General features: G+C 46.9%; 1 protein-coding gene across 1 annotated transcript in view; it reads left to right on the plus strand.

Moving 5' to 3' along the window:
• The window catches only part of LOC135088807 (uncharacterized), an 82,270-nt gene that overhangs the window by 17,429 nt on the left and 54,841 nt on the right, over nt 1-10,000 (plus strand). The window lies entirely within an intron of this gene.

Raw genomic sequence — 10,000 nt, forward strand, 5'->3', positions numbered from 1 at the left:
TCATTTATAAACTCTGCGCGCCCTTGCACCGTGCGCCGTGTAGGCAGTAGTACGGCGTAAATATTGTTCGGCCAGACTGAAGAAAAACCTGAATAATATACGTAAGGTGTGAAAATATTATCACCAGCATGCGTGTATTCATGAGCCCGTAATGCACCTATCGACAAGTGACATTTTTCCGTCGAAGGTATTGATGTTTTCCTATATTTAACACACAGCGGGAGATGCTGAGGGGGTCAGGGAAAGACCCGCCACGCCATTTCCGAGGTAGTGAAAGGTAATAGTTGGAGGAGACAAAGAACCAAACCAAACCTCAAGGTCATCACTGAGTACAAGAAGAGTAAAATATATACATGCCCTCAGCCTTCTTAACATGTCTCCATCACAGCTTACTCACTGATACGTCTTCAAAGTTTTATGGCTATTTTGGGGTTACAAGACGAAAGAATGCAAACCTTGTCTTCCCGTCTCCCGCCTCTGGATGAATAGTAGCAGGCCGTTGTTCAGCATCATCAAGAGACAAGGAAAGAAAAACTAAGGCAAAGATCCGCAGTTCAATTTTGGCCTTAGCAAGAGAGAGAGAGAGAGAGAGAGAGAGAGAGAGAGAGAGAGAGAGAGAGAGAGAGAGAGAGAGAGAGAGAAATGGTGGGGCGGAGAGTGGGGGGGCGGTTGAAGCACTCGGATTTCTTCTGACAGTTTAAGTCTTCTTTATCCAATTAACCTCTTCAGCAGACTTACTAGTTGCGTTTTGAGGTACTTGAGCATTATATAAGTTCAAACAAGCTCACTTTGACTTGACTTGTTTGTACAGGAACACCAAAACCTGCTGTAATATTGCTGCCCTCTCTCGCCTTCGCTTCCTCCACTTATCGAGGCTTTGCAAAGTCGAGGAGCTTGCACGTTTTCCGCCAGCGTGGATAGGCATGCCTCTACCAGCATTCTGTTATCTCTGCTTTGTGCCTGGGAGCTGAATCAACAACGTGAGAGAGAGAGAGAGAGAGAGAGAGAGAGAGAGAGAGAGAGAGAGAGAGAGAGAGAGAGAGAGAGAGAGAGAGAGGGATTATGTTATGAGTAAGTTTTCGGAAAGTGTCGTTTTATATGTCCGCGAATTGTGTGTGTGTGTGTGTGTGTGTGTGTGTGTGTGTGTGTGTGTGTGTGTGTGTGTGTGTGTGTGTGTGTGTGTGTGTGTGTGTGTGTGTGTGTGTGCGCGCGCGCGCGAATCCAGTAACCCTTCGTAGGAGTGAGCCAAAGTGCCGCCGCGATACCTAAACACAGGCAGGGATCTGCGGTATACTGAAGGAGCAGCGTCACGTCCCTGTCGGCTGGCCACCGCGAGCTGGATCCCGGCAACGGCGAGGCTCGTGGCGCTGTGGGCTGCTCGCTCGTGTGTCCATAAATTAATTTGAGTGTTTGGTAATAACAGCCTCTGCCACTCACTACACGGCCCTCGCTCACGACTCTCGGCCGTGGGCGGGCGCGGCCTGGAGTGGGCGGGACTGTTTGCTGTGGGCGGTGGGCGGTGGGTGGGGGAAGGGAGAAGTGGATAGTGGCTAGGATGTGGAAATAGTCGACTTGTAGATATATATTAAAATGGGATGGGTGGGTGTGGCGTGGGCTGAAGGGATGGTGGGGGTGATGGTGGTGTGGAAAGTCGGGGCGTAGGCAGAGAAGGTGCGCTTCAAGACCTGCAGCACTCCCGCTGTCCACGCCCTAACTTTCCATTGGAGGAGGCGTGGCGCGGGCTGAGTGCAAGGCTGGGTGTGGTGAGGGCGATGCACACAGTGAAGGGCGGGAAGAAGTTACAGCTGAGGGGTGTAGGTGAAGGCAGAGAACCAATGCAGGCATATTAAGAAAATAAGGATTTACATTCAAAACTTTACATCCGTGTCCGAGGATGCAGTTTGTAAAAAGCCACCTCAGACGACCTCCCCCTCCATTATCAACAACATACATTTCCGTAATATGTAGCATTGTTTTGTATCAGGATATAAAATGAAGTTAAGCACCATACTGATCAACTTTTCGCCCAATGATGAGCAATTTGGCGTGAGCTTAGGAATGAGAACTGTTGGTAAGTCGCCTTTATAATGCTAGAATTTGCCACCATCCCTTTCAAAAGCATTAAACACTTGCTCGTTTGAGCTCCGTCGGTTGGCCTCAGAGGAAGCCGTACAGGTCGGTGTTGCCATGCAGGTGAGGGCCGAGGTGGGTGTTCGTCACATGCCTTGTCAGCGGCGGGCCCTTGTCGCTTTAACCCTTGCCACATTTACGCCGGGCGGGTAGAAAATATGCTGGGTGTAAAACTATGGCTCGCGTGCTGTGTTTTTGGAGTGCGACATAAAATGCTTCCGAAAATAAAACTGAGTTGCGCCATGGAGGACACCAGGGAAGGGAAGTGGAAACACCTGCATTATTACCTTCCCACCGGCTGTTTGATGTTCTGCTCCTTTTTTGTTCTCTATAGTTTTATTTAGCACTGGTCCCGCCGATGTGTGTGTGTGTGTGTGTGTGTGTGTGTGTGTGTGTGTGTGTGTGTGTGTGTGTGTGGGTGGGCGGGTGGGTAGTAAGTTGGTGTGTGTTTTGTTTTGTTTTGCTTTGTTTTGTTTTTGTTTTATTTTGTTTTGTACTTAGTAAATACTTATCGTAACAGATGAGCTCTTAACTAGCTAAGTAAATAAATTGCCGCACTAACACGCACACTCTCCTCCCTGCCACTAGAGGGAGTGAGGCGAGGAGCAAAAGATTAAATTCAGGTTTGACTCACAGGTCCTGGTCAGTCAGGCCGCTCCGAGCCAGTGATGGCTGAAGCACCCCCTAGGAGTGACGTATTGTCTAGTACGTCTCGCTATGGGGTGCTGCGCCCCTCCTGAGCGTTCCCACACTCCAGGTGGACAGAACTTTGGAATTCGAGATGCTTCTCTCCCAGTCTCACGCAGGGGCGGTGCGTTTACATCGGCGTGGTGCTGAGGGACCCGTGATGTTTTGTTCTTATTGCTGCTTTTTTTATTCACCGCAGTGCGACTCACAGAAACTCGCTTCGTGACAAGTTCATGAATTTCCTGTGAACGAGTTGCGCATTCTTAAAGAAGTTTTGAATGTCAAGAGCAAGCGATGAATGAAAAAAAAAAAAAAAATACACTGCCTTGTTTTAAGTAAGAGCAGCAGAAAGTAACGAAGGAAGTTTTTGATTAATGTGTGAAGGAAGGATGTGAGCGACATTCACGTGTGGCAGGCAGGCGACAAGCCAAGTTTGGGCGACACTTTGTTCCCAGGATGGTTCGCACCCTCCCCCCAACCCCCACCAATAGCTTCCCCAGTCCCCTCCTCCCTGGGGCCTCAGCCATATGGCCTCTCCAGTATTAATTTCCATAGTAAATTGGGGTGAGCAGGTAACCCACAGTGGGCAGGCAGCGTGAGAGTTGACCCTCGCTGAACATACCTGTACTCTACCTGCCTCCTCCCCCTCCTCCTCCACCATCACCACCTGTCTCTTCACCATCTTTTAACCACCTGTCACCACCACCATTTGGTGACCTGCCTCTTTCCCCTCGGCCGTCTCCCCCCACAGCCTCCTGCTCCTCCCGCCATCTGCATCTATTGCTCACCTCGACCCAAGAGCACTGGCTTCTCTCCACCATCACCGTCACTGGCCTCCTCCACCATACCCCTTAACCACATAACACCCTGTGTGAGCAAGTGATTTAGGACGTCGCAGGCACATGGTGGTGATTGGAGCCGCAGGAGTTCGAATCCCACCAATAGTTCACGATCCTCAATTCCTCAGCGCATCTGTTAATATTGCGTTTTAAGACAAGGGAATATTCAGAATAACCAAATCATCTCCTGGTCTGGTAGTGGCAGTAACGGGTCGGACAGCCTTCGTGCGCCCAGCGGCCAAACACGGAAGAAAAACAATGCCTCCACAGTCTAACAAAGCCCAACCCCTCCTCCACCTAGAACCATCTGCCATGTCCTCCACCACAGGTCACACCGTCACCTCTGCCTCCACCTCTCTCCACACTGCACGTTTCTTCATACCTGTTTCAGCCACCTGCTTCTTATGTCACCATCTTCTCTCACCTCCACCCTCACCGCTCACTACTTCCTTACTCACCTTCACTGTCTTTCATTGTCTTATTTCCCACTTTCATTTGTCCATTTCTACCAGCAAGCCTCCCTGTATCATAACTTTATCTCTCTCTCTCTCTCTCTCTCTCTCTCTCTCTCTCTCTCTCTCTCTCTCTCTCTCTCTCTCTCTCTCTCTCTCTCTCTCTCTCTCTCTCTCTCTCTCTCTCTCTCTCTCTCTCTCTCTCTCTCTCTCTCTCTCTCTCTCTCTCTCTCTCATCTATCCGTCATCTGTCCCACCACATGCCTCCAGCTATCTCGCCATCCATCTAAGTAATATCTGTCTCCGTATCATTTACACCTGAAACCTTCACCTCGTCGTCACCGCCATCAGTGTTCCTCCCTTTGTCGGTCGGCCTGTAGGTGGAGCGGTGAAAGGTGCGCCGCGGGGATGAGGCAGGTGAGAACTTTATCAGCGCCGCTCATTAGTACAGGTAGACGGCTAATGAGGTGATCCGCTGCACAGTTAAAAACAAAATATGCCTTTGAATTTTGTTGATGTTATCGAGTACTGGTTTTACTGAGAGAGAAAGAGAGAGAGAGAGAGAGAGAGAGAGAGAGAGAGAGAGAGAGAGAGAGAGAGAGAGAGAGAGAGAGACGGATACACAGTCAGACATACTGACATACACCTACAGTAGTCGGAGAGACAAAAAAATAAAAAAATAAAAACAATAGTTAATGAAGATTCCATAATTCTGAAAGAAAAGCTTGTATAGAACCATATAACTTAACCATAATGTGAATCACGTGCGTGTCAACAATTAGTGAATGTGTGTGTGTGTGTGTGTGTGTGTGTGTGTGTGTGTGTGTGTGTGTGTGTGTGTGTGTGTGTGTGTATGTGTGTGTGTGTGTATGTGTGTGTGTGTGTGTGTTTCTCTTCAAGATGAGTGTCCACGCAATACATGCGAGGAACAGTCCGTAGAGTGAAAGACATACGTAGATATTTACGGAGTCACTATCTTCATGGATGGAGACGACTTAGGGAGGCCAAATCAGTATTAGTGAGGGATGAGGTACGGAAGTTTCATAAGGTGTTACGTAATGAGAAGAGCAAGTGTTCAGCATTAAGAGACTTTCCTGTCGCGGCAGATGGAAACATGTTTTTAACCGGTAATTTGGGAAACAAACTGTGGAGCGCTGAATGCCACCACTTTCCCTGCCGGAACAAAAACGATGAAAACGGTGGGATTCAGACACTGTATTATACCATCATTGCTTAATTCTTCCTGATGGGATGCTTGTTTGTCAAATGGTGCGAAAAAGTGTTGTCGGTATAAAAGTGAACATAGCATAGATGACGGTTGGATAATGTGACAGTGGACGATAAAAACAAGTCCAACAGGACACATGCATTAATACATTCAGAAGAAAAAAGTGGCCGCCAGCCATAGAGGTCAGAGAGGAAACAACGAATTTATAAAAAGAGAGTGGACGATACAGAGAATCATGGAATCAGCAGCCAGTGAACTTGTGAACCAAAACTTGATGCTTTTTATTTCGGTTGCTTGATGATATGACAGCATACTCGTAGTTGAGCGGAGCCCTTCAGCAAGTTTTAACCAGAATGAAAATGCTTAATATTTCTTTTCTTTGGCCTAATAAGTACATACAGTTTTCCTGATTCATATGCTTAAGAGTGGAAAAAAATGGGAGTAGATTTTTGCCGTGTAATGGAGCCATAGAAATTGAAGGCGATGATGGTGATCCAGTTTTATAAGAGGAAAAATCAAACTTTCCGTAAGAACAGGATTGGACGATTACATTGAATGAATGTAAACTACATATGACAAAAACGCAAAATGTCTACTGATTGACAAGAAAAACCAGTTACTTAAATAAGGTGCTGTCCTAAAATTTACAAGATCATGAAGTGAAACTTCATCAGGACCACAAGCTCGTGTGTGTGTGTGTGTGTGTGTGTGTGTGTGTGTGTGTGTGTGTGTGTGTGTGTGTGTGTGTGTGTGTTGAGTTGTGTTGTGTTGTGTGTTATGTAATGTGTTTCCAGTGAGTGAGTGAGGGAATGTTGGTGAGGCTGCGGCGGAGGCGACGTTGTTATGTAAATCGACAAATGTGTGGACAGGCGTCTCCCAGGCTGACATTTGTCACCGTCCACCTGTGACAAATTAGGTTGTTCTCTCCTCACCGCCGACCACACAGTCCTTTCCCCACACACCCCTCCACCACACCATCCCCACCACCACGAGCTACCCATCCACCCTCTTGCCACCATTTGACATATCCCCTCCAGCCATGAAAATTTATTCCTCCATCATCATCGCCATTCCCTCGGCCACCCCACCCTGAATGCACTCAGCCATGTATGTAGCCATCACACTCTGACCATCGCCAACTCCCCATCGTTACCTTCATATCATATCCACCACTTCTATGATGCCAATAATGACGAGTTTCTTTTACAATTTTACAAAGCCTTACTTGCGCTCTGTAAGAAATCACATACAGTAACTGATTAAAATGTCATCTCAGTACATACATACACATCACGCCCCGGTAATGTGTCGATGTTCCCTAGTTCACCTACCAAGACGTGACAGACCCGCACTGCTTCCACTCATACAGCTTTCACCTGTGGCGAAAGAGAGAGAGAGAGAGAGAGAGAGAGAGAGAGAGAGAGAGAGAGAGAGAGAGACTTAAGGTAATTCTTGGGTTAGAAGTAACTTAATCAAAGAAAGCAGCGTATTCCGTTTTCTAATTGATCCTTTTTTTTCATAAATATATGTTTATTAACTTTTATGTTGGTCACGTACTTAAGAATCATTAAGAAATATCAGTACATAACTCTTCAATGAATTTACGTATCTGATTAACCCCCATCCAAGTTACGAAAGATAGAAAGAAAATTGTTACGATGTTGCTTCGTCTTCTTTTAACATCGATGCTTATTATTTCTCGTCTTAATAAAATCGATGTATCTGTGTGTGTGTGTGTGTGTGTGTGTGTGTGTGTGTGTGTGAGAGAGAGAGAGAGAGAGAGAGAGAGAGAGAGAGAGAGAGAGAGAGAGAGATAACTTTTATTTTTATCGCGTGAAGGACATCGTAACTCCATTGGATAATAATTCCAGTAAAATCAGCCACAAATGTTGAATATTATAACTTCCAACATCTCCGCCACATGACCCGTTGTTGTGACGCCTGTGATGACTGGACGCGACAAACACAGGCTCCGTGCTGCAAGGCTTTATTCTGCCGAAATGAAGTCAGATAGAAGAACATTGTCTGAATGCCCGAACTCAAGCCTGTAAGAAAGAAACTCTGGGACATTCTCAGTCATATTATACAGAAAAACAATAGTAGAATAACCACTTAATCAATTTTTTTTTTTTTTCAAGGGCTTCAGTGAAAACATTATATGCTCTTCCTTTTTTCATTTTTATCCAAGGCACCATTCAGTAACATTTGCTTAGTTTTTTTTTTTTCCTGTAAAATTTGGTTTGTGAGGGAGTACAACTGTAGCGTACTATGATGAGAGTACGAGTATGTATATACAAGTTACAGGGTTAGCACCTGTGGCGTCTGACGAGTACCTGACCATGTAGTGTGATAACTGTGCTGTTCAACGGAATTGTTCATGGCAGCCTAATCATGGCAGATTATCACACCTCCGAGGGGAATTGAGATGAATTAGTGTTCACTGGAGGTACAGCAGACCGCCAGGTGCGTCCACAGGTACACATCATCATCCCTGGAGTGTCGCGTGTGTGTGTGTGTGTGTGTGTGTGTGTGCTTATGTGAGTGTGGATAGTGAGAGAGAGAGAGAGAGAGAGAGAGAGAGAGAGAGAGAGAGAGAGAGAGAGAGAGAGAGAGAGAGAGAGAGAGAGAGAGAGAGATTGCTTTGAGAAAAAGAATATTGATAGAAAGTCAAATACATGTTGACATCATGTTGAAAACTTGAGCAAACAAGAACATAAGGCGTCAAGGCATGAAGGATGGAGTGGAGTCAGCTGGCTGGCAGGCAGGTGACAGCCAGTGTGGGGAGACCAGGCGGTGAAGTCAGTCACCGAGTCAAGAGGTGGTGCGAGGGGAGAGAGAATGCAGTGTGGTGAGCGAGGTGAGGACTGAGGAGCAGCACTGCCAAGGGAGCCTGAAGACAGATCACCTGTGAGAAAGAAAAGGCAAAAGAACATCATAGAAAAGCAAGATAGTGTTGTTGGCAGTTTAGTTTGCCAGAAAATGTGTGTTAGTAATCTCCAAAAATATACACAAACCAACTCAGAGATGCTGTACTTTTTTCAACAAAGGATTTAACTTTTTGCAATATTTTTTTTAACTCGTTGGATTTTTTTTTTTTTTTCTTTGCTCGACCACGTAATAGTAGTTGTTTTTCGTGGAATCCTTCACAAATATACTCCTGTACTCGCTTTCACTTCACGTCTCTGCGTCCCCTTCACTTTCTCCTTTTATCCCGTTATTACAGCTCCATTCTCCTGGCGCCGTATGACCTCGTTGTTGTGGCACAAAATTCAATCAGCCACTCATTCTCTCTCATTTTCCTCCTTTTACGCCCACTCCGTTCTCCTGCACGTCCTTGTTTCTTTCCCCAACTGTTTCCTCCAGCCTGTCTCTCTCATTGCTCCATCTCATTCCTTCTCTTCATCTTCGCCACCTTTTTCCCTCTTCCTCCTTTCGTCACCTCTAATTTCGTCCCATCTTTCCACTCCCTACAATCGTCTTTTATGTTGCCTCTTCTCTCCTTCCCTCCATCCCCCCACACCCACTTTCCCCCACCTGTGTTAATTATGCGGAAGAATGTCCCTAAATGTCGTCCTTAAATCACTGGTCAAATGAACGGGAAAATAAGGTGCTTTTACGACTCTTTTTCGAACTTTGCATGTAAATAAAGATCCGAACGGAAGGGTGTCAACGTAGTAATTATCCCGACCCAACGAAGAGGTCTTTTCTCCGTGCCTTCCCTTCCCCCTTCCCTACTGCCTCCCTCTCCCCACCAGCACTCCTTTGTCTAAGAGAGAGAGAGAGAGAGAGAGAGAGAGAGAGAGAGAGAGAGAGAGAGAGAGAGAGAGAGAGAGAGAGAGAGAGAGAGAGAGAGAGAGAGAGAGAGAGAGAGAGAGAAACCACCATACTTAAGTCAGACAAGCAAACGACAAGATAATAAGTACGTGTACCAGCATTTTTTCCGTTTCGAAACCAAATATTTGCCTTTACAAACACACAACGAGGAAGAAAAATCATATTAAAATTGGTTAAATCCTGCCTGAATGTCATAAAGCAGCGCAGGTAAGCACCACACTCACCTGCATGTGACGGGGACTTTTTTTTTTTTTTTTTTTTACCCTGCTGCGAGGTGGGAGAGGGGGAGGCGAGGCGGGGGTGTCACACGGCGCTAAATGGATGGCCGGGTGGATGAGTGTAAGTGTGTGTGTGTTTACCGAGTGAGTGTTGTCCCTGAGGTGATCCGTCACACGCGCCCGCTCATCCATCACGGCTCGGGGCGGGCGGCGACGGCGGGGGGCCATCCTTTCAGCCCCCTTCCCTTCCCAGTCCCTGCTCATTCTCTCCTACTTCCCACCGCTCCCCACTTCAGGCTCCCCTCCTCCCTCATTTCACATCCTTCTTTCCTCCTCCTCCTCCTCCTCCTCCTCCTCCTCCTCCTCCTCCTCCTCCTCCTCTTCCTCTTTGTCCCACACTTCCTCTCGTTCCTTAAGTACCAGTGCCTCCCACTCACTCTCCCTCCCGTCACTGCCACCATCCAGCACACTTACTTCTCCCACCCCTCACTGCTCTTACTCTTCCTTTTCCGATCTCTCCTGCTCTCCCTGACCTATCTCCTCTCACACCTCAAAATTCTTCCTTTCTCTCCCACCGCCCACAGCTTCACACACACATACGAGTACACACAC

Source organism: Scylla paramamosain, chromosome 3 (assembly GCF_035594125.1).
Source record: "Scylla paramamosain isolate STU-SP2022 chromosome 3, ASM3559412v1, whole genome shotgun sequence".
Lineage (NCBI taxonomy): Eukaryota > Metazoa > Arthropoda > Malacostraca > Decapoda > Portunidae > Scylla > Scylla paramamosain.